We start from the raw sequence: 22937 nt of genomic DNA on the forward strand, positions 1-22937 counted from the left end.
ACTATTGGATTTGTATTTTATTTTTAAAGTAATGTACATTTACTATACTTTCATTTTAAAAATAAAAAGTCATCTCTGACTTTTGTTTTTAATCTTGCGTTCTTGTGCAAACCAATTTATGCAGGCTGTTCTCTTTGGAAGTGGAAGGGTTATTTCATGAATCCTTTCCCTCCTCTTCTTGCTTGGCCATTTCTCTAAACAACACCCAGAAATTACCTGGGAAAAAAAATCTAAATAATTTCACATCTTAAACTATCTTTCTCCATGGCTCATAGAAAGTAAGTGTTGCAAAAATGTCCTATGGAAAAATAATACAATTTGTAATACTTATTGGTGCTTTGATTCTGTTGAGCAAAAGCTTATGTAAAAGAATGTGCAAACTATCAAATTCTCCAGAATTTTATATCAAGCAAGATGTTACAAAATAACAACAGCAACAAATAGACAATAGAAAATAAATAAGGGGTACCAGCAATGAATTGTTTCCATGAGGAGGCTTGAAATGTTTCAAAGCCATCTCAAAATGGAGTTTGTAGACTCATAGCAGAATCATCATGAGATGTTGTCAGTATCAGATTACAGCAAAACTGTTGGCTGTTGTCCTAACAATTAGTGCTACTTTTATTTACAGAATACAAGTCATGTACTTGTAGAAACTGGTGGATTACGCCCGTTTTGTTTCCCTCTCTTCACACCAAATATCACCAGTCAATAGGAAACATTCCCCAATCTCCTTAACATACATTTTGGCTGGGACTGGGGGAGATGTTTTGGCAGACCAGTGGGCTAAACTACCTGTCAAAACTAGTAACTATTGTTTCACAAGTGTTTTATATTCAAAAGGAGCCTGAATTTCAGTTGATATTAATTGATAATTGGCCTACTTTTGAAAACAGATCTAGCCCTATTTCAGAAGTGGCACAGCGAGAGTTGCACCATGAAGCTGCTTTCCTCTGCCCCCATCTTATTTCACCCTGAAACACCCCTGCTGGGCCTACTGATCAGCTGTTATACAGGCTGAGCCAAGCATTTGAGCCAGGGATTGGTTTGAAGATCCCGGGAAGCCCATGTTGAAAGAACTGGGCTCTTTTAATGATCTCAGAACCACTGAACCATATCTTTCAAAGATCCTGGAACATTCGAAAACTACCAGAGGACTGAGAAAGGGCTGACATGGTTCCTATCTTTAAAAAAAAAAGGAAAGGAAAAAATAGATCCAGGAAACTGCAGACCAATCAGCCTGATATCAATACCTGGGAAGATCCTGCAAAATATAATCAAGCAAGGGATCTGTGAACACCCAGAAGCAAGCAAAGTTATTACTAGAAGCCAATATGGGTTTGTCAAAAATAGATCATGCCAGACAAATCTTGTTGCATTCTTTGACAAAGTGACTAAATTAGTAGACTGGCGAAATGCTGTGGGCAATACTGTACTTGTCACAGAGAAGAGGGATTTACTTTATTCTCCAAAACATCTGCAGTAATGGATGGAAACTTATCAAGGGGAGATCCAACCTATAACTAAGGAGAAATTTCTTGACAGAACAATTAATCAGTGGAACGGCTTGCCTCCATAAGTTGCAGGTGCTCTATCACTGAAGCTTTTTAAGAAGAGACTGGACAGCCATACATCCAGAATGATATAGGGTGTTCTGCTTGAGCAGGAGGTTGGACTAGAAGATCTCCAAGATCCCTTCCAACTCTATTATTCTTCCACTGCCTGAGGGAGGAAGTTTTGGAAGACAATACCTAGAGATCAGAATGGAAGAGGCATGCCAGCCATAAAATGGCTGATAGATGCTGGGCTGGTGTCAAGCCTAGGAGTCACCATTGGTCGGTGAAGTATGTCAGGATGAGCAAAGCCTCTATCAAGACAGGAGGAGAATGCTATGTTGATGACTCCTGTCTGCTTTGGGTATTGGGATCAGAAGACAATGTGATAAAGATCCAGTTGAAGAAAGAAACTACCAGAGAAGAAAAGTTCTTTTTCCCTGAGTGGAAAACAGTGATTAGGAATGACTGCATTAATTAATAATATGACATTTTTAGTGTTGGCAGATGTACTGCAGTTTGTCTTCAGTGAGCAAAGTGGATATTTTCTGCAAATAGATTTTACCACCACCAGAAAAGTTCTTAACTGGATTGCAGGAATCAAAACATTCAATTTTATGTAGAGAGGGGGGAAAAGATAACTTCAAATGTCAGGAGTACTTTTTAAATATCACATCAGCATTCTTTTTTTTTTTTGCTCTGAATTTGTTCAAATGTCTTTGAAAAGCAATGAATGTTCATCTTGTTTGAGACTGTCATTTCCTAGGGAATGTTGGCTTAGTTTCAAAGATTTTCATCCATGAGCAGCAAACAACTTCTCATTTCTTTCACCTCTGCAGTCTTCTCAATAATCTCTTTTTATTATCTGCTTTTCAAACTAGATAATAAGACTCTACATTTAAAAATATATACATTTAATGCAAAGGACAATGGATTAGGATGCCTTCTCATGACATATTGACCCTATCCCAGTAGGATCTGCAGCAAGGGATCAAAATTCGCAAGTTGCAGACAGAGCATTTAGTGCAACTTTGCCCTTTTTGAACACACGTGCAATATTGACACAGTACAAAAGTGGGACTTGCACTGCAATGCTCTGCCTGCCATCTTGCCAACTTTGAACTCCCATGTGAATTCTACTGTCCTCCCCACATCCACATCCTTGTCCTCAATCTTTATTTTTTAATATTTTGGTCATGTTAATTCTTGCCCACCGGAACCTCCAACACATAGGCCTCTTTTCTTAGGATAAGGTATTATGGGCAAGATGTCCATAGAATCTACCTTTCATCAAAGATCTACTGACAACAAATGGGTACCCTACAGAGCTATATATCTGATGAAGCAGGAAAATGTCTGGCATAGCAAAGCTCTGAGGAACTTGGTGTCTTCAGGTCTTTCCTGGGAGCAGAGCATTGGCTCATTGACCAGTCTGTAGCTGCATTGTGGAAGAAAAATGACCTGTCCCTAGTGACAATCCCTACTTTCTACCACAATAATATGAGATGCTATTGTAGCTTATGGCCTCAGCCTATTTTCATAACAGTGTCAGTCTCTAGAAGAGACCTGTTCATCCCTTGACTGAGGACCTTCTTTCAGTCCCTTCCTCTCAGTCTTCTATTTAAAGAAAAAAAATGAAAGAAGATGATCACCAGAAAGAAAGAAAAGGGGATGTCACATTGAGAATGGGTATCTCCCCAATGTGATCCACTGGAGAAGGAAATAGCAACCCACTCCAGTATCTTTGCCATGAAAACCCTATGGACAGTACCAAAAGGCAAAATGATATGACGCTGGAAGATGAGCCCCTCAGGTCGGAAGGCGTCCAATATGCTACTGAGGAAGAGCAGAGGGCTAGTACTAGTAGCACCAGAAAGAATGAAGTGACTGGGCCAAAGCCGAAAGGAGGCTCAGCTGCGGATGTGTCTGGTAGTGAAAGGAAAGTCTGATGCTGTAAAGATTTTTTCTCCATAGGAACCTGGAATGTAAGATCCATGAATCAAGGCAAGCTGGACGTGGTCAAACAAGAGATGACAAGACTGAACATCGACATCTTAGGAATCAGCAAACTAAAATGGACAGGAATGGGTGAATTTAATGCAGATGACCATAAGGTATACTACTGCGGGCAAGAATCCCTCAGAAGAAATGGAGTAGCCTTCATAGTCAATAAAAAAGTAGGAAAAGCAATACTGGGATACAATCCCCAAAATGACAGAATGATGTCAGTTCGAATCCAAGGCAAACCATTCAATATCACAGTAGTCCAAGTCTATGCCCCAACCACGAGTGCTGAAGAGGATGAAATTGACCAGTTCTATGAAGCCCTACAGCACCTTATAGAACTAACACCAAAAAATGATGTCCTTATCATCATGGGGGATTGGAATGCTAAAGTAGGAAGCCAAAAGATAACCGGAATAACAGGCAAGTTTGGCCTTGGAGTACAAAATGAAGCAGGGCACAGGCTGATAGAATTTTGTCAAGAGAATACGATGGTCATAGCAAACACTCTTTTCCAACAACCCAAGAGACGGCTCTACACATGAACATCACCAGACGGTCAACACAGAAATCAGATTGACTACCGTATATGCTCTGCAGCCAAAGATGGAGAAGCTCTATACAGTCAGTAAAAACAAGACCAAGAGCTGACTGTGGCTCAGACCATGAGGTTCTCATTGCAAAATTTAGGCTTAAACTGAAGAAAGTAGGAAAAAGCACTAGGCCACTCAGGTATGAATTAAATCATATCCCTGTTGAATATACAGTAGAGGTGACAAATAGATTTAAGGAATTAGATCTGATAGACAGAGTGCCTGAAGAACTATGGACAGAGGTTTGCAACATTGTACAACAGGTAGCAACCAAAACCATCCCAAAGAAAAAAAAATGCAAGAAAGCAAAATGGCTGTCTGAGGAAGCTTTGCAAATAGATGAGGAAAGGAGGGAAGTGAAATGCAAGGGAGAAAAAGAAAGATATGCACAATTGAATGCAGAATTCCAGAGAATAGCTAGAAGAGATAAGAATGCCTTCTTAAATGAACAGTGCAAAGAAATAGAAGAAAACAATAGAATAGGGAGGACCAGAGATCTTTTCAAGAAAATTGGAGAGATGAAAGGAACATTTAATGCAAAAATGGGCATGATAAAGGACCAAAATGGCAGGGACCTAACAGAGGCAGAAGAGATTAGGAAGAGGTGGCAAAATTACACAGAAGAACTATACAAGAATGAGCTTAACGTCCCTGATAATCACAATGAGGTGGTCACTGACCTCGAGCCAGACATCCTAGAATGTGAAGTGGGCCTTAGAAAAGCTGAGCAACAACAAAGCTAGTGGAGGTGACAGTATTCCAGCTGAGCTATTCAAAATCTTAAAAGACGATGCAGTAAAAGTGCTACACTCAATTTGTCAGCAAATTTGGAAAACTCAACAGTGGCCACAGGATTGGAAAAGATCAGTTTACATTCCAATTCCAAAGAAAGGCAGTGCCAAAGAATGTTCAAACTATCGCACCATTGCACTCATTTCACATGTTAGTAAAGTTATGCTTAAAATCCTACAAGCTAGACTCCAGCAGTATGTGGATCGAGAACTACCAGAAGTACAGGCAAGATTTAGAAGAGGCAGAGGAACTAGAGATCAAATTGCCAACATACGCTGGATCAAGGAGAAAGCTAGGGAGTTCCAGAAAAACATCTAATTCTGCTTCATTGACTATGCTAAAGCCTTTGATTGTGTGGATCATAACAAACTGTGGCAAGTTCTTAAAGAGATGGGCGTACCAGACCATCTTATTTGTCTTTCGAGAAACCTATATGTGGGCCAAGAAGCAACAGTGAGAACTGGACACGGAACCACTGATTGGTTCAAAATTGGGAAAGGAGTCCAGCAAGGCTGTATACTGTCACCCTGCCTATTTAATTTATATGCAGAGCACATCATGAGAAAGGCAGGGCTAGATGAATCAAAAGTTGGAATTAAGATTGCTGGGAGAAATATCAACAACCTAAGGTATGCAGATGATACCACTCTAATGGCAGAAAGTGAAGAGGAACTAAAGAGCCTCTTGTTGCAGGTGAAGAAGGAGAGTGCAAAAGTTGGGTTGAAACTAAACATTAAGAAAACCAAGATCATGGCATCCGGCCCTCTCAATTCCTGGCAAATAGATGGGGAAGAAATGGAGGTAGTGACAGATTTTATTTTCCTGGGCTCCAAGATCACTGCAGATGGGGACTGTAGCCAAGAAATTAAAAGACGCTTGCTCCTTGGGAGGAAAGCCATGGCAAATCTAGACAGCACAATAAAAAGCAGAGACATCACCCTGTCAACAAAAGTGTGTATAGTCAAGGCTATGGTCTTCCCAGTTGCAATGTATGGCAGTGAAAGCTGGACAATAAAAAAGGCTGAGCGCCAAAGAATTGAGGCCTTTGAACTATGATGCTGGAGAAGACTCCTGCGAGTCCCTTGGACTGCAAGGCGATCAAACTGGTCAGTCCTAGAGAACATCAACCCTGTCTGCTCTTTAGAAGGCCAGATCCTGAAGCTAAAACTCAAATACTTTGGCCACCTAAGGAGAAGGAAGGACTCACTGGAGAAGAGCCTAATGCTGGGAAAGATTGAGGGCAATAGAAGAAGGGGACGACAGAGAATGAGGTGGCTGGATGGAGTCACTGAAGCAGTAGGCGTGAGCTTAAATGGACTCCAGAAGATGGTAGAGGACAGGAAGGCCTGGAGGAACGTTGTCCATAGGGTCGCGATGAATCAGACACAACTTCGCAGCTAACAACAACAACATCTCCCCCACCTCTTTAGCTCCTATTCTTGCTACTCCATGTTAGGTGGCCTCCAGTAATTCCAAACAGAAAATGGTTACTCATCTCTGTCCCAAACAATGCCATGCTAGTGGCAAGGTCAATAAATAAAATGACAACAAGCAGGTAGTGAGAATCTCTTCGATTCTGGAAAACTTATCTGGACCTGAACAGCTGAAATGAGGAAAAAATGAGAATTATGGAAAAGGATCATCAATGTACTTTTGTACCTTACTCTGTATATTTAAGGCTGAACGAATGACAAGCTGAATTTATGTATATATTTATTTCTCAAATTTATATTTTTCCAGAAAATAAGTAAATAAATATGTGAAATAATGTTAGTGAAAAGAGATCTTAAAATCGGCCTTAAACATAGAGGATATCCATACTGGTGATTTATACTGTCATCCGACAACATTTATAGGGATATATCACTAAAAGGGCAAGCTATATAATGCTAAAGTGATGGCTAAATAATGCTACATATGATTAATGTCGGAAGACTGTTGGTGTGTATTGGAACAGGTAACACTGAATGTGGGAATAAAGTTGATGATACAGAATGAACAATTAAGATTGTAAAGGTACAACTATAGTTAAAGAGTGGATATTAAATGTTCTGTTAATGGTCAGGGCTATAGAAGTTTGGGGAAATTTGATTTAGGGGAGGTTCTGCCAGATTAAGGTACCATTTTAAAGTCATAACTGGAACTTTCGATTGCCAGCTATTTTACCCTATCCTTCTAACCATGAAAACCAAAAAACTCTGGAACTAGTTTTTCTGTTTTGAGGTGCCTTTTGTTGGCCACAGTCAACATGATCAATGGTTAGGAATGATGGAATATGCAGATATTAATATCTAAATATTGAATTGATATATAAAGAAAATGTTAGAAAGAATTTCTTGACAATCTGAACTGAGATTTTATGATTAAAATTGTCTCAAAAGTTAGAGGTTTCTCCTTCACAAGACATATTTTAAACCAGAGATTGAATTTCTGCTCCTTACTAAGGTATTCTAGCAGCAGTTCCTTTACAGAGAGTGTTGGCTTAGATTATCTTTGACTACCTTTCAACTGTATGATTCTAGAAGTAACTTATTTTAAATTTTAGAAAACAAGAAAAGAAAACTATTTCCCAAAATAATATAATGGAGGCTGGATATGATTAATAGACACAAATGCTAACTAATAGTGGGATGGCTTGGAAAATCATTTAGAGAATGGAATTATCAATCATGAAAAAGGCAATGTTTTTTGGGCTGGAAACCCAAATTAATAGTATTTAATTGTAGTTCTTTTAGCATTATTTTGATTGATAAAATATTGATGGGCCTGGAATACAAGCTGATACAAGCTTTCTTTCCTTTCTCTTTCAAACCAATTGTGACTTTCTCTACAATTCCATTTTTCCCCTTAGTATTACTAGATGCATGAAAGCAAAGATGCAAATACTTAACATTTTTCTATCTCATTTTTCTTCTTCTTTGCCTGCCGGTTTTTTGTTTTTTGTTATCTTTTAAATGATGCGGCTATAATTCCTTTTTAAGATTCTGCTATCATTGCAAAAATCCTTCATTATTCTTCATGATAAATATACTGCCTTATAGTTCATAACTTTCTATAAATTGTTTTGTATGCCAACCACAGTATGTTGGTGGAAATGTTTGCTGAATCCTTGTAATTATATTTCTTTTTTCTTTTTTAACAAAGATTGGTGCAAGAAATATGTCGGTAAGAGCGAGTAATTTTCAGACTGATTATTAATTCAGTTTGTGGAGTCTAGCTACAAATCACTTCAAAACACAGACACATTTGAAATTGTCTCTTGACCCGATCTACTCATGCATGTAAAATGAGATAGTGAGAATTCTGAGATGGTAAAAAGCAACTTTAAAAGAATTCCTTGTCAGAGAAAACTTTATCATCCATACTGTTAGCACATTTGGAAGAAAAATTCAGGTCCATCTTCTTCCCATTCTTTCTATTTTTCTATCAACAGTGAGTTTCCAGAGCAGCATTCAGATGTGCAAAATTCTTGCCTGTGGTGTGACTTGATAAAAATCTATTTTGCCACCTTAGAAGTCTCTATTAATGAGTTTTAACAGTATTATGCTAAAGGTATGCACAAGGCAGAATTGTTGAGATATCTGAAAAATCCTAACTACAGGTCACAGAAGGGAAGACCCGGTAGTTGCCAGTAGACAATTAAACATGGAAAGCTTCTTTAGATGCAGCTCATAGACATGTCCATATGGGGTTTTGGCAATAATATGGAGTTGATATTCTACTGACTTTTTCTCAAGTTTTTTTTAAACTTTCAAGCTTAATCTACAGCCCTGGATTTCTCTGGATGTTCAAATATAAATCCTAATCCAAGTAGTTCTTGATTTACAATCATTTGTTTAGCAATCATTCATAGTTACAACAATACTGAAAAAACTGGCTCTCACATTTACGACTATTGCAGCATCCAGACAGTTATGTGATCAAAATGTGGGCACTTGGCAACTGGCATATATTTACAATAGTTGTAGCATTCTGGGTCATGCGGTAGCCATTTGTGACCTTCCTAGCAGGCTTCCGACAAGTAAGTCAATGGGAAAAGCTGGATTTGTTTAATGACCAGATGATTTGCATTAATAACCATGTGATTACTTACCAACTGTGGCAAAAAAGTAAAACAAAATCACTCAATTCAGTTAACAACTGCCTTGCTTAGCAACAGAGATTCTGATCCCAATTGTGGTTGTAAATCAAGGATTATCTATAATAATTTGTCCAAATACTAATTAAATCTACTCATCTAAGCTTCTGAGCCCAGTCAAGATTGGTTGAGACACCTGTCAGTATCTGTGCCTTTTAAGAATGGAGCAAGAATTACAATTATCACGTTCTCTTTGCCAAAATAATAAGTGTAAAATGAAACAAGAGTTATAATGAGAGACAGATTATTCATTTACCATATAGGCAACAATATTCCATTGGATTTGTGTTACCTTGATGGAAAGAAAAATAAGGAATGCTGACAATGCATTCCAATGTGTCCCCAGTTTTTATTATTATTTAAGTGGAGCAGCACATTAATTCACAAATCACATGACTATCAAATGTGTTTGCATATTATAATTTGTGTATTTATGCAAATGCATTTATAGCATGGAATGGGTAGATTGAAATGGGTTTCTCACTAATAATTGAGACAAATATGGAGAAGGAGTTGTGGGGATTAAATATCTCTCCAACCATTTACCTGATTCTTTCTTTGTACTCTGTGTTACTTTCAGACAATGGATACTGGGTTGGACATGTGTACTTCCACTCTTGATGTCATTATGAGTAAAGAGAGAGATGACTAGCTTTGAATAGGAAGTCACTACATTTGTAACAGCTTCTGAGAATTAATAATTAGGAAGGGGTCATGTCAAACTTACTCAGATTAATTTTGATTTAAGGCATGTTTGCAATCATTTCAGTGGGAGCTCTTTTTACTGATCGACTGACAGGAAGAAAGCTTTCAGGATATGTAAGTGGAGCAGGCTCCTCTCATGATTAATGCAAAATAATTCATTTTCAAAATACAAATTAGACACTGAGTCTTTTGATTCAGATACCATAGCTATTCATATAAAAAGTTATGTGTCTGGGTGGGTTCCTCCTCCTCCTCCTCCATCATTACTCTTGGACACAGAGGAATGGTATACTACACATATATTTAAAGATAAAGAAAAACTATATTCTTTGGAGGTACCATTCCTCTGTCTCCAAGTGCCTATCAAAGCCAGATTAGCCATCAAATAATTAAAAAAATAGTCACTGGTAATTTGCTTTGGCTGAGTTTAATTTTCTTTTCTAAATTTCTTCCAAGTTGCAGGAAGACTACTCTATTCCAAACTTCATCAAACATCAACCTCATATAAAAATGTTAATTGGTTGGTAAGGTAATTAAAAAAACCTTCCCTTTATCATCATTTGGAACATGTTGTTGTTGATGATGATGAAATTATAGATTTAGTCACGAATGAAGGAGATTATACATATCCCAAGATAATGTTGCAGGAACCAATCTGGGTTGATCACCAGGACCAGAAGTTTAGTCTTCTGAGCTTTCGGACTTGTGCTGGAGCCCATCCTCAGGAAACTTCTCTCTCACCAGAAGGTGTGCTTTGGGCTATTATGTGTGTGGTCTTTATGTGGTATATAAATAATATATTTATATATCATATAAATACCATATAAATACTAAATCTAATATATAAGAAATAACTTTATCTCTACAGAAATAGAGCACAACAATGATGAAAACTATAAACTTGAATGTATTTGGGTCAATATAAAAGGGGAAAAAATGACATTGCCTTAGGTGTATACTATAGGCCGCCCAACCAAGCAGAGGAAATAGATGAACTTTTTGCTAGTCAGTTAACTAAGGTATGTAGGAAGTGCATCGCAATAGTAATGGGGGACTTTAATTACCCCGATATCAACTGGGAGACAAATTCTGCACCAAGTGGAAGATCTAACAGATTCCTGACAAACCTAGCAGACAACTTTCTCTCCCAAAAAGTAGAGAAGGGAACTAGGGGATTAGCCATATTGGATTTAATTCTCACTAACAGAGATGAAATGATAGAAAGTGTCAAAGCCACAGGAACCTTGGGGGGAAGTGATCATGCAATATTGGAATTCAACATTATGGAAGCACAAGCAATAGAATACAGCCAAACTAGAGTCTTGGACTTTAAAAGAGCTAATTTCAATAAACTTAGAGAGACCTTGGGAAGAATTCCATGGATGAGAATCCTAAAGGGGAAAACAACTCAAGAAGCTTGAGAAATTTTGAAAAGTGAGATAATAAAGGCCCAGTCTAGCACAATACCAACAAAGAAGAAAAATAACAGCTTTCAAAAGAAACCAGCATGGCTGCATAAAGAACTCTCTGATAAACTGAAAGATAAAAAGGACAAGTATAAGAAGTGGAAAGAGGGGCACATAACTAAGACAGAATATCAGCAAACAGCCCGTGCCTGCAAAGATGAAGTGAGGGAAGCTAAGGCTCAAAATGAACTAAGGCTTGCAACCAAAGTCAAAAATAACAAAAAAAGCTTCTTTCAACATATAAGAAACAAGAAAAAAGTTAAGGAAATGATTGGTCCATTAGTGGGGGAAAGTGGCAAGAAGGTGACAAGCAACAGGGAGAAAGCAGAACTATTTAATTCGTTGTTTGCATCTGTCTTTACACAAAGGGAAAAAACAGTCCAACCTCCCCAAACCAGTGCCATAAAAAACAGAATAGAAATGCAAGTTAAGATAGGCAAGAAAATGGTAAGTGAGCACCTGTCCAGCCTAGATGAGTTCAAATCACTAGGACCAGATGGATTACACCCCAAGGTTCTCAAGGAACTGGCAGACGTGATCTCAGAACCACTGAACTATATTTTTCAAAGATCCTGGAGCACTGGGGAACTACCAGAGGCCTGGAAGAGAGCTGATGTAGTTCCCATCTTCAAAAAAGGGAAAAAAATAGATCCAGGAAACTACAGACCTATCAGCCTGACCTCAATACCTGGGAAGATTCTGGAAAAGATAATCAAACAACAAATCAGCGAACACCTTGATGCGAACAAAGTTATCACTAAAAGCCAACATGGGTTTGTCAAAAACAGATCATGCCAGACAAACCTTATTGCATTCTTTGACCAAGTGACAAAACTAGTGGACCAGAGGAATGCTGTAGATTTAATTTACTTGGACAACCTACTACTTGATAAGATAGAAAAATGTGGGTTAGATAGCATCACCACCAGATGGATTCGTAGCTGGCTGACAGGCCGTACTCAGTGTGTGGTCCTCAATGGAACTGCATCTACATGGAAGGAAGTGTGTAGTGGGGTGCCCCAGGGCTCTGTTCTGGGTCCAGTGCTCTTCAATGTCTTCATTAATGATTTGGATGAGGGGATAGATGGGGAACTCATCAAATTTGCAGATGACACCAAGCTGGCAGGAATAGCCAATACTCCAGAAGATAGGCTTAAGATACAAGAGGATACTGGGCACTATCTAACAAAATGAAATTCAATGGTGAAAAAAGTAAGGTTCTACATTTAGGCAGGAAAAATCAAATGCACAGGTATAGTATAGGTGGTACCTTGCTCGATAGTAGTAACTGTGAGAGAGATCTCAGAGTCCTAGTGGACTATCAGTTAAATATGAGCCAGCAGTGTGCTGCAGCTGCCAAAAAAGCCAACACAGTGCTAGGCTGCATTAACAGAGGGATAGAATCAAGATCACGTGAAGTACTAATACCACTTTACAATGCCTTGGTAAGGCCACACCTGGAATACTGCATCCTGTTTTGGTCACCACAATGTACAAAAGATGTCGAGACTCTAGAAAGGGTACAGAGAAGAGCAACAAAGATGATTGGGGGACTGGAGGCTAAAACACATAGGGAACGGTTGCTGGAATTGGGTATGTGTAGTTTAATGAAGAGAAGGGTGAGGGGTGACATGATAGCAGTGTTCCAATATCTCAGGGGCTGCTACAAAGAAGAGGGAGTCAAGCTATTCTCCAAAGCACCTGAAAGCAGGACAAGAAGCAATGGATGGAAACTAGTCAAGGAGAGAAGCAACCTAGAACTAAGGAGAAACTTCCTGACAGTTAGAACAACTAACCATTGGAACCACCTTCCTCCAGAAGTGGTGAATGCTCCAACACTGGAAGTTTTTAAGAAGAGACTGGACAGCCATTTGTCTGAAATGGCATAGGGTTTCCTGCCTTAGCAGGGGGTTGGACTAGATTTATTTATTTATTTATTTTAATTCCATTTATATCCCACCCTTCTCCGAAGACTCAGGGCGGCTTTACAAACTTAGCAGTAAATGACCTCCAAGGTCCCTTCCAACATTATTATTATTATTATTATTATTATTATTATTATTATTATTATTAATAATAATAATAATAATAATAATAATAATAATAATAATAATAATAATAATAATAATAATAATAATAATAATAATATAGATTTAGTCTCCAAAGTTAAATACTTCTCATCACTTTTTTTATTGGTGTTTCTTGCTTATATGATTTTTTTTCTCTTTGAGGAGAATAATTCTTTTGTCTACAAAACTTACATTGTTCATTACAAAACATTCTTATGTTTTACCATTAAAGTCTAGTTTTCATCTTAACAAATCACCAGTTATTAGAAATATATTTTTTGTCTTAACCGTTCAACAATTATTAAAATACTATCTTTTATAAATAAAATTCTAGATTCTATACTATAGTTCAAAAGTAACCACTGAATATTCTATAAGTCATCTTGACTGTACATCAATTATTAAAATGCTATCTTTTGATATGTTATTTCTATAATATAGTTCGGAGTTATATTCTAAAAGCTTACTTTTGTTTTCCTTTACAGATCTAAAAGCTAAATGTAAAATCAGTTATATTTTTTTAGAGATTCCCCTTAATCCATAGAAAGATATTTTTATAGTCTATCTTTAGGAGTCCCAAAAGACAAACAAGTTCAGTTTTTTAAATCTAACTCTTGCCTTCCTTTTGTGCCAATCATGCTTCCCTCTTGGCATCTTTAAATTCTCAAATGTATCTTCCTTTCTTCCTATACCCCTTATTTGAATCCAGGGAGCGTATCCGAATGTCAGTTTTGCAAGGAAGATGTCCCCTTTGTAACCATTGTATTTTTGCTTTGATAATTTAGTTTTTGATGGTTGATAGTTGTCATTAAATCAGTCAAATCTTTTTGTTCTTCCAATTCTATCTGGGTTAGGTAGAAAGTAGTAGCTGGTATTATGGTTGTCATTTGATTGATTGAATTCTCAATATAGTGTATTTGAAGGCCTTCAGTGTCTTCACTCTTGGTGTTGCTTTCTTCAGGTGCTGTTGCTTTTTGGCTTGTAAGTTTTGTAGTTACCATTAAAGTTTGGACTTTAAGGTTTTCTGTAGGTTGCTTTAGTTGTTCTTTGAGATCTCCTATTTTAGTGTTAGTTTACATTTCTATTAGGTTTTGAATTATCTTTTCCTCATTTAAAGTCAAAATTTGATTTGGTGGCTTTACGTTGTCAGACTTTTCTTGCAGTTTGGCTTTAATTTGCTCTGTCATTGCCAAAATCGTGTCTAGTATCAGTTTATAATCAAGTGGTGGTATGTATTCATCCATTTCATTGTTGTTTGCAGTTAAATCTACCATGGAGGCTGTTTTAATAATAGTCAAAGATTTTCCACCTCCTGAAGAGTTGTATTCAGTGCTAGGTGTTCCCACACTTATCTTTAAGCATAGTGTTAAGGACAGCTCTGTTATTCAGTCAGCTCTCACAAAAGAAAAAGGAAATTTACTTGCTGTACCAAGTTTCGCTACAAGATGTCATCAATAACATATAACATGCAATGCAAGAATTTTCTTTTCTTTTCCCCCTCAAATTAATATAGAACTTTTGTAGGATTAGTCCACATTTTTTCCTTAATTCACAGAGAGAAGATAGGATAGTGGATCCCCAGCAACAAATAGAAGCTTTTTAGTAAATACAGATGAAATTGTTTAATTTCTTTGCTAAATTAATTGAGTTTCTTTTGTAACTTTGAGGCTTTAAGATTTGTTCCCAAAGTAGATATTCACTGTTTTCTCAAAAAATGGGGAAGGAGATTTTCAGGAAAGTCCCACAGGAAAATGGTTAAGGGAATAGAAAAGGTAAAAGCTCACCGAGGTTCTCCAGATTGCTTCTTAGTGCTAGGTAGTGCTTTTGGCTTTCGGCAGGGAGTGGCTTAGTGATCAGCCATCTTTATGGCCGGTCTCTTCTTCAGGGCAACGGAGATGATCCCGAATTCCAGCAGAGAGCTGCCACCCTTTCACGATCACAGGGAAGTCCTCCTCTTGGTAACCACCCCTCCAGGGTGATTTTTGACCCTTTTCAGGGTCCTCCAAAAAAGAAAGAAACAGATGGCAGGAAGCAGACTGTTTCTGCACATCCGGAAGCGCTGTGCACGTGAACCGGAAGCCACCTCTTAATCTCTTCTGCCTCTGTTAGGTCCCTGCCATTTTGTTCCTTTATCATGCCCATCTTTGCATGCAACATCTTCAATTTTCTTGAAGAGATCTCTGTTCCTCTCTATTCTATTTTTTTCTATTTCTTTGCACTGTTCATTTAAGAGGGCATTCTTATCTCTTCTAGCTATTCTCTGGAATTCTGCATTCAATAGGGTGTATCTTTCTCTTTCTCCCTTGCCTTTCGCTTCCCTTCTTTCCTCAGCTATTTGCAAAGCTTCCTAAGACAGCCATTTTGCTTTCTTGCATTTCTTTTTCTTTGGGATGGTTTTAGTTGCTACCTCTTGTACAATGTTGCAAACCTCCGTCCATAATTCTTCAGGCACTCTGTCTATCAGGTGCTGTAGGGCTTCATAGAACCAGTCAATTTCATTCTCTTCAGCACCAGTGATTTGGGGGTAGACTTGGACTACTGTGATATTGATTGGTTTGCCTTGGATTCGCACTGAGATCATTCTGTTATTTTGGGGATTGTATACCAGTATTGCTTTTCCTACTCTTTTATTGACTATGAAGGCTACTCTATTTCTTCTGAGGGATTTTTGTCAGCAGTAGTATACCTGATTGTCATCTGAATTAAATTCACCCATTCCTGTCCATTTTAGTTCACTGATTCTGAAGATGTTGATGTTTAGTCTTGTTATCTCTTATTTGACCACATCCAGCTTGCCTTGATTCATGGATCTTACATTCCAGGTTCCTATGGGGAATAGATCTTTACACCATTGGGCTTTCCTTTCACCACCAGATACATCCACAGCTGAGTGTCCTTTTGGCTTTGGCCCTGTCGCTTCATTCTTTCTGGCACTACTAGTACTGGCCCTCTGCTATTCCCCAGTAGCATATTGGACACCTTCCAACCTGAGGGGCTCATCTTCTGTATAAATTGATACCAAGAATGGGGAATTTTTCTACTTTGTAGAGCTTGGAGTGTCAGATGAGAATCAGAAAAGGCCCAACTTAAATCTCCATCTATCTATGAGGATGATTAGATGTGAAACAAATATTGCTTTGAAAGGGGCCATTTAGGCTATCAGCCTCCAGCTAAGTGCAGGAATCAAAGCTTCCACTTGAAAGGTTGCCCATCATTTTTCTGAAAAACTGGTTCTATTATTATGGAGCTTGTTATTCTCTGTTAGCTTAATCTACGTAAATCCATAGGATTTTTATGAAGATAGGGGAATAATCATATATACCTTTGTGGCCTCCTTTGAAAATGATGAAACAGGAAAGAAGGAATAAGCTTAGATATTTATCAGCATCATTTTTTTCTGGAATTTAGGGGGTTAAGTAAACCAGTTTTCAAAACCAAAACCATTCACTTGAATTCTTTTCCAAGTCTGATGTAAACTTTATGTTAATAAATTGATTTTGAAAAGATATATTCTCCTAGAATCAGTCTTTATGGTCAGGTAGAAATATGTCTTGTTAGGCCCAATATTACTATGGTCAGGAAAATGCTAGGATCACGTGTATGTAATGTCATTAACATCTCTTTCTCTTTTACTCTGTCTTTCCTTCTTCATTTTCTCACAGTGTTTCTGGGCAGCGGACACCACTATGCTGAGAAACATTTAAAAGAATACAGGAAGTGTCCATAGCTTCAACCAGCATTTCACTGGCACTGAGTAAGGAAGACTGGCTGGCTCTACCAGCAAGAGGGCACAAAGATATCTCACAGGACCGTTGCAAGGGGAATTCACAAACCAGGCTGCAACATTTTTTGTTCTTCTATACATTTGGGCCACAGGACAACATACTGAAACACTTGACTGTGGTAGGAGCAGTTATAGTGGTTACAAGTGGACAAACTCATGTATGAATGAGGGGTAAATAAAACCTTCCAGTGTGTAGCATTGCAAAATGAATATTTATTTTCAAATTTTAAATAATGTTGGGAGTTGATGAGAATCAAGTGACTTAAAATGTAGTAATTAGGTAGCGAAATAACACCAGTAACCAAACACAAATTAAAGCGATATGGGGATAAATCTCCATTTTCATGATCTATAAACATCTCTCCTGGCTATTTGAACAGGCACTGTTGCTTAGAAAGCTTCTCACTTTCTACACAACATTTTTGGGAGAAGCCTGGTATTTTCTATATGTGTGAGTAAGAAGGAAGTACATAAATTTGCAAGCGAGTGTGTGAAAAAGAGGGAGAGTAGGGTATATTTGCCTCAGGCTTGCTTCATGCTACAGAACTACCCACTTTCAGTCAGCTTCCAAATACCATGCAGTTCTTCCATCTATTGATGGAAGAACTGCACCTGCACTGAGGGGAGGGGAAATGCGGATCCCTCCTCTATCAAAATGAAATATAGTACAGTCCTGTTTACATGGCACATTTGATTAGGTGAAGAGATAGGGCTAGTATACCATGCAAACACTTTTACCCAGATAAAGTGATCCAGTGAAATAACCCTAAGAGGTCATTTTTGTAATGTCTCTCAGTCAGCCATGTCAGGGAGCAAAACCCAACCTTTTCCCATCCATGTAATATGAAGGACTAGTGAAAGAGTCTTTCTTGAGCATTTTGGTTCTGTTGTCATCGTAGTTGTCATTCTTCTATGATGGGGGTAAATGGAGGTGAATAAGGGTCAAAAAAAGAATAGGAGGCGGGAATGTCAACCAAATCACACCATTAGAGATTCCTCTCTCTCCCCCCCCCCACAAAAAAAATCCTAGATTAGATATGTATTATAATCCAGGACTACTTTGTCTTTGTCAATATGAGGATTTGCATAAAATCCTCAATATGACATGACATTTTTTTGAGAGTTTGGTGCTATGTGTATTGGTATAAAACCAACACATTTTGATCGTTTTTGTAGAGCTATTAACTACTGCGGTACTATCAGGTCTCTTATTTTAGTTGGAATTAACTTACAGTATGCATCCCTGGGCTATAAATGTATCTAGCTGAAAAACAGAAATGAATTATGCAGTGTTAAGAATATAATAATGATATAATATTAATGAGCAAAATCATAATCATCAACATATTTTGCATCTGAGGGATGAATTTCTTGATTGGCAAAAACACTTGCAGGAGCTCGCAAAACAATAGAACAGCAGACGGTTGTCTTCTTTCTCTCTCTCTCCTCTCTCTCTCTCTCTCTCTCCCAGGATTGTCAAAACATAATTTTGTAACTGTTCATCATTATCTCAATTTGACAATAATATTTTAGTTAGTAAAAATATCTGGTAGGATTCCTTAAAGGTTTTGATTACATTCTAGCAAAATTACTCTTTAGACCAGGGGTGTCAAACTCAATTTCATTGAGGGCCGCATCAGCATTGCGGTTGCCCTCAAGGGGCTGGGTGGGTGTGGCCTGGGTGGGCGTGGCTAAAGTGCGTATGGCCTACTGGGTGGGCGTGGCCAGCTCTACATGGTTCACATCAAGGGTGCCTATGGGGGCCTGGGCAGGAGTGGGACAGATCTGAGGGTCTCTGGCAGGAGGAGGGTCTCTGGGCCAGGGCCAAGGCAGTGGGGGCCGTTCCCTCACTGTTTCCAGGATGGCTTCGCGGGCCGCATGAAACCACTTTGCGGGCCGGATCTGGCCCCCGGGCCTTGTGTTTGACATGTCTGCTTTAGACTTTTCTTGCGCTTCATTAGCAAAAGTACATTTTCAGTGATCTTTGGTGCTACTGGCTAATCCATTATTTGTTTGTTTTGTTCCTAGAGTTCCTCATGAAACAGATTTCACTATTACACAGTTCTATTTATAACATGAATAATAGGCAATACATTAAAATATATTCCAATAGAAATTAGAAATTAATAGGTATATATGTTGAATAAAATTTAGTATGAATGCAGAAACTAAAACAAGTGAATAGAAACCAGCTGGCTAGGGAATAGCAAACCACTATAAACCCCCCAAACACACAGGCATTCCAGAAGGGTACCAGGATCAATGATATTCAAGGCTGCCTACAAGTCTGAAAGACAAGAGAGGTATAATTCTCTAAAAAGGGAAGGTCACAAGCTGCATCACCTTTCTTCAATATGGCCATGTACAGGGAAAACATCTTTAAGAGTTTAAGAGTCCTTCAGGTCAGCTCTGCTTTTCCTAAGATTGACCACCTTTGCAACTCCTCCCTTCCTGAGCTTCATGAAAGAGCTGAGTTGGCCAAACTCACTAGTGAGGAAGCTCATTTCATAATCTTCCTCAGAATTAAGAATGAAGAAGCTGAAATGAATCTCATATACCATTGCAAGATGCTATCTCTTTCCCCTCCTCAGATCTCTTCCATACAGACTCCAAATCCGAGCTCAATTAAGCAATTTTGCCAGTATGCATATTCCATAGTGATTCTCAGAATGATCTTGTGCCTCACCACATAAAAGGAAGTAAGTTAGAGTAAATAGTGGTGGCATAGTCTACCGTAGCAATTAGGGCAAACAAAAAACAGCTTTTCTGTTCTTATTGCCATAGTGTAAGCTCAGACAGAGATCTCCATGCTCAATCAAATTCACTTCTGCTCTTTCTTTACCAGTACAAATTCTCTACCATTGTCTCTTCTGCTGCTTCATCTCCTAGAGCTCTTTGAGGAATCCCTTGAACTTGGTCAACAGAGAGAGGCCACTTAGGGACAATCTTATCATGGGGTTCTCTATTATCCAGAATAAGGGACGTGGTGGCTCAGTGGGTTAGGACGCTGAGCTTGTCAATCAGAAGATCAGCAGTTTGGCAGGTCGAATCCCGAGTGCCACGTAGCAGTGAGCGCCTGTTACTCGTCCCAGCTTCTGCCAACCTAGCAGTTCAAAAACACGTAAAAATGCAAGTAGAAAAATAGGGACCACTACGGTGGGAAGGTAACAGTGTTCCATGCACCTTTGGCGTCTAGTCATGCCAGCCACATGACCACAGAGACGTCCTCAGACAAATGCTGGCTCTTTGGCTTTGAAATGGAGATGAGCACCAGCCCCTAGAGTTGGAAATGACTAGCACACATGTGCGGGGGAAACTTTATCTTTACCTTTATTATCCAGAACCCACATCATATGACGCTTTATTGGCTGAAGCCAAAATTTTGAATTGGACCTGATAATGGAAATAAAGAATTCACAAGACAGAATCATAATATCCAGTTTTAGTTGGAAGTCTTGGAGTTTTGCAATAGATGAATACTCCACATCATTGCTCAGAGACATCTCTTCTGCCAAAGAGATTACCTAAGAAGGCAGAAATGGCAGTTACAAAAACATGGTTTAAGCTGAGAAGCAGTGCTTTTTTGTAAAAGAAAAAGGTGCCGGAACTCACACATGTCATACAACCCGCCTTGCCTACCCTACAAGGTTCCATCCAAAAAAGGTGCCGGAACTCTGTTCTGAGCGTTCTATGAGAAAAAAAGCTTTGCTGAGAAGTAAAGATAGCATGGAAAAGAAACTAAAACTGACTCCTCCCTAATTTACTGGAGTATAAAAGAGAAAGAAGTGGAGACTCAGACTTTCAAGATTCTGTTGCTATAGTCTGTAACAATAAAATTTAGTGTGAAGGAGAAAAATCAACCAAGAGAAGTTTGGCCCAACAAAATGGTTTCAGGTACTGTATGCTTCAACATTATCAAAATAGTAAAAATATAAAATAATTTACTAAAGGGTCTGAAACTGCAAATCCAGAGATCAGTTACTGGTAAAGGTGAAGTTGATGTCTTTTGACATTTACTGAAACCTTGCTGACAAAACAAAGCCAATGGCTAAAAATATAGGGTTGATACAAAGAGGAATTCTATGGCTAAGGAGTGGGGACTGCCAAGAAGGCGGGATATTGTTTATTCATGTAAACAAGGTCACTAAATAAGCTTTTGCTTTTTCCCCTCAGTGGGTAGAACCCTTTTTGTGTCCCTGCATAATTCAATAAACTTGGCTCAAGCAGATTGTGTGGTCTTCGCTCATCACCTCTGCTGGGGATTTTCTCCTTCAAGTACCAGCCAGAGTTGTGGAATCTGTTCCTGACTTGGACTCCCTCAAAAGGCTTAAAAGTACTTCACATAAAATGTGGTGCAACAACCTTTACTAATCTAGTGCCCTCTTCATAAGGTTGCTCAGCAATTCCTAGAACTCCAAATCAATGCAAAAATTGGGAGTTTCATATCCCATACATCTGGTAACACAGAATTAGAATTCCTAAAAGAGGGGACAACTTCCAGCATTTTAGGTGGATAAAAAAGAAAGTTCATTGTGTATCAATGGCAATGAATCTGTAACAGTGTTTTTCAAGCTTGACAACTTACATGGATTTCAACTCCCAGAATTCTCCAGCCAGCAGATATATGATATATGAACAATTTCAATGAAATCCCTACATATTTATAGATTCTAATCACCATTCCTTCTGCTTGTAAAGTTCAGGTTGTGAATACCATACCTGTGTGGTCAAAATGACACAACATACTAATGAGAATAAGGTGTTAACTTCTGCAATTCTTGGAGGGCCATTAATCAATATCTTGTGGACAGGGTCAGCAGGATTCAAATAAGATTCCACTCCAAGATTTGCAGAACTATGAACAAATGCCTAAGAGATAGAGAGGTGTGCACAATGACCCAATAAAGACTATGTATTTTCAGTAGCTATTATTTAAGAAAGAGAAGAACACAGGGAAACAGAATGGCATAAAGTGCTTTGAATATTAACTATTGTAGACAGAATGAAAGACTATTACTGTACTTTCAGGTCCTCTTTCTGAGCACCTAGAGTTATCTGACTAGCCCAATCTTATTCAGTCTGGCATGCTCCTGTTATTGGGCCACTGATCACATCATCCCAAGGCTGTTATCCAACACATCTAGAAGATTAGAAGAGAAGGCCTAACTAACATTGGAAACAAAATGCTGAAATAGAGTGCTCCCTCACCCTTGTTTGTTGTTTAGTTTAATGGTGTCCAGCAAAGCATCTGGTAACAATGCATACTGAGAGTCCTGAATACATGAAATTCAAAATTGTTTCCCAAAGACTGTTTCCTATGCAACATTATTTACAAAAAAAGCAGAACAGATGAAAACCAGAGTGCGCCTTTATTATTCCATCAAAGGAAGGTAGGTTTGAGCCCCAATATAATTTTGGATGGGCTGGCTAGACCTAGGATATCAGTAATAAATCATTATCCTTGACTGAGCAAAGCAACAATTAGACTGGCTTACACTTACTTTCATGCAAAACCGAAAATAAATGTTCATTGAAGGATAAAGAAGAAATAGAAGAAGAGCTTACCAATGAATATTCAAATAGGATGCCTAACTCATTTATTACCAACCAACTGCTCTAAGGTGAGCGTGAGTAAAACCCTAGAGATTATTCAAGAGATAATTAGAAACTAGTTGTACTACCTATAGATTTGGTTTTATAAAGAAATATCCCATTACTTTTGTATGTGTGTGTAAGACTACATATTTAGATAGCTATTCAGGATCATCACAAGGTATGTTAAATTCTGCAATTCTAGACTTCAAGCAGAAAGAACTTTCCGTTGTATTTTTCT

The 22937-nt window shown here is 38.3% G+C and overlaps 1 protein-coding gene across 1 annotated transcript in view; it reads right to left on the bottom strand.

Moving 5' to 3' along the window:
• Positions 1 to 22937, bottom strand: part of KCNK12 (potassium two pore domain channel subfamily K member 12) — a gene marked incomplete at both ends in the record, with an annotated part of 54240 nt that overhangs the window by 25552 nt on the left and 5751 nt on the right. The gene's annotated exons all lie outside the window — the stretch shown is intronic.

Source organism: Vipera ursinii (assembly GCF_947247035.1).
Source record: "Vipera ursinii genome assembly, chromosome: 1".
Classification (NCBI taxonomy): Eukaryota; Metazoa; Chordata; class Lepidosauria; order Squamata; family Viperidae; genus Vipera; species Vipera ursinii.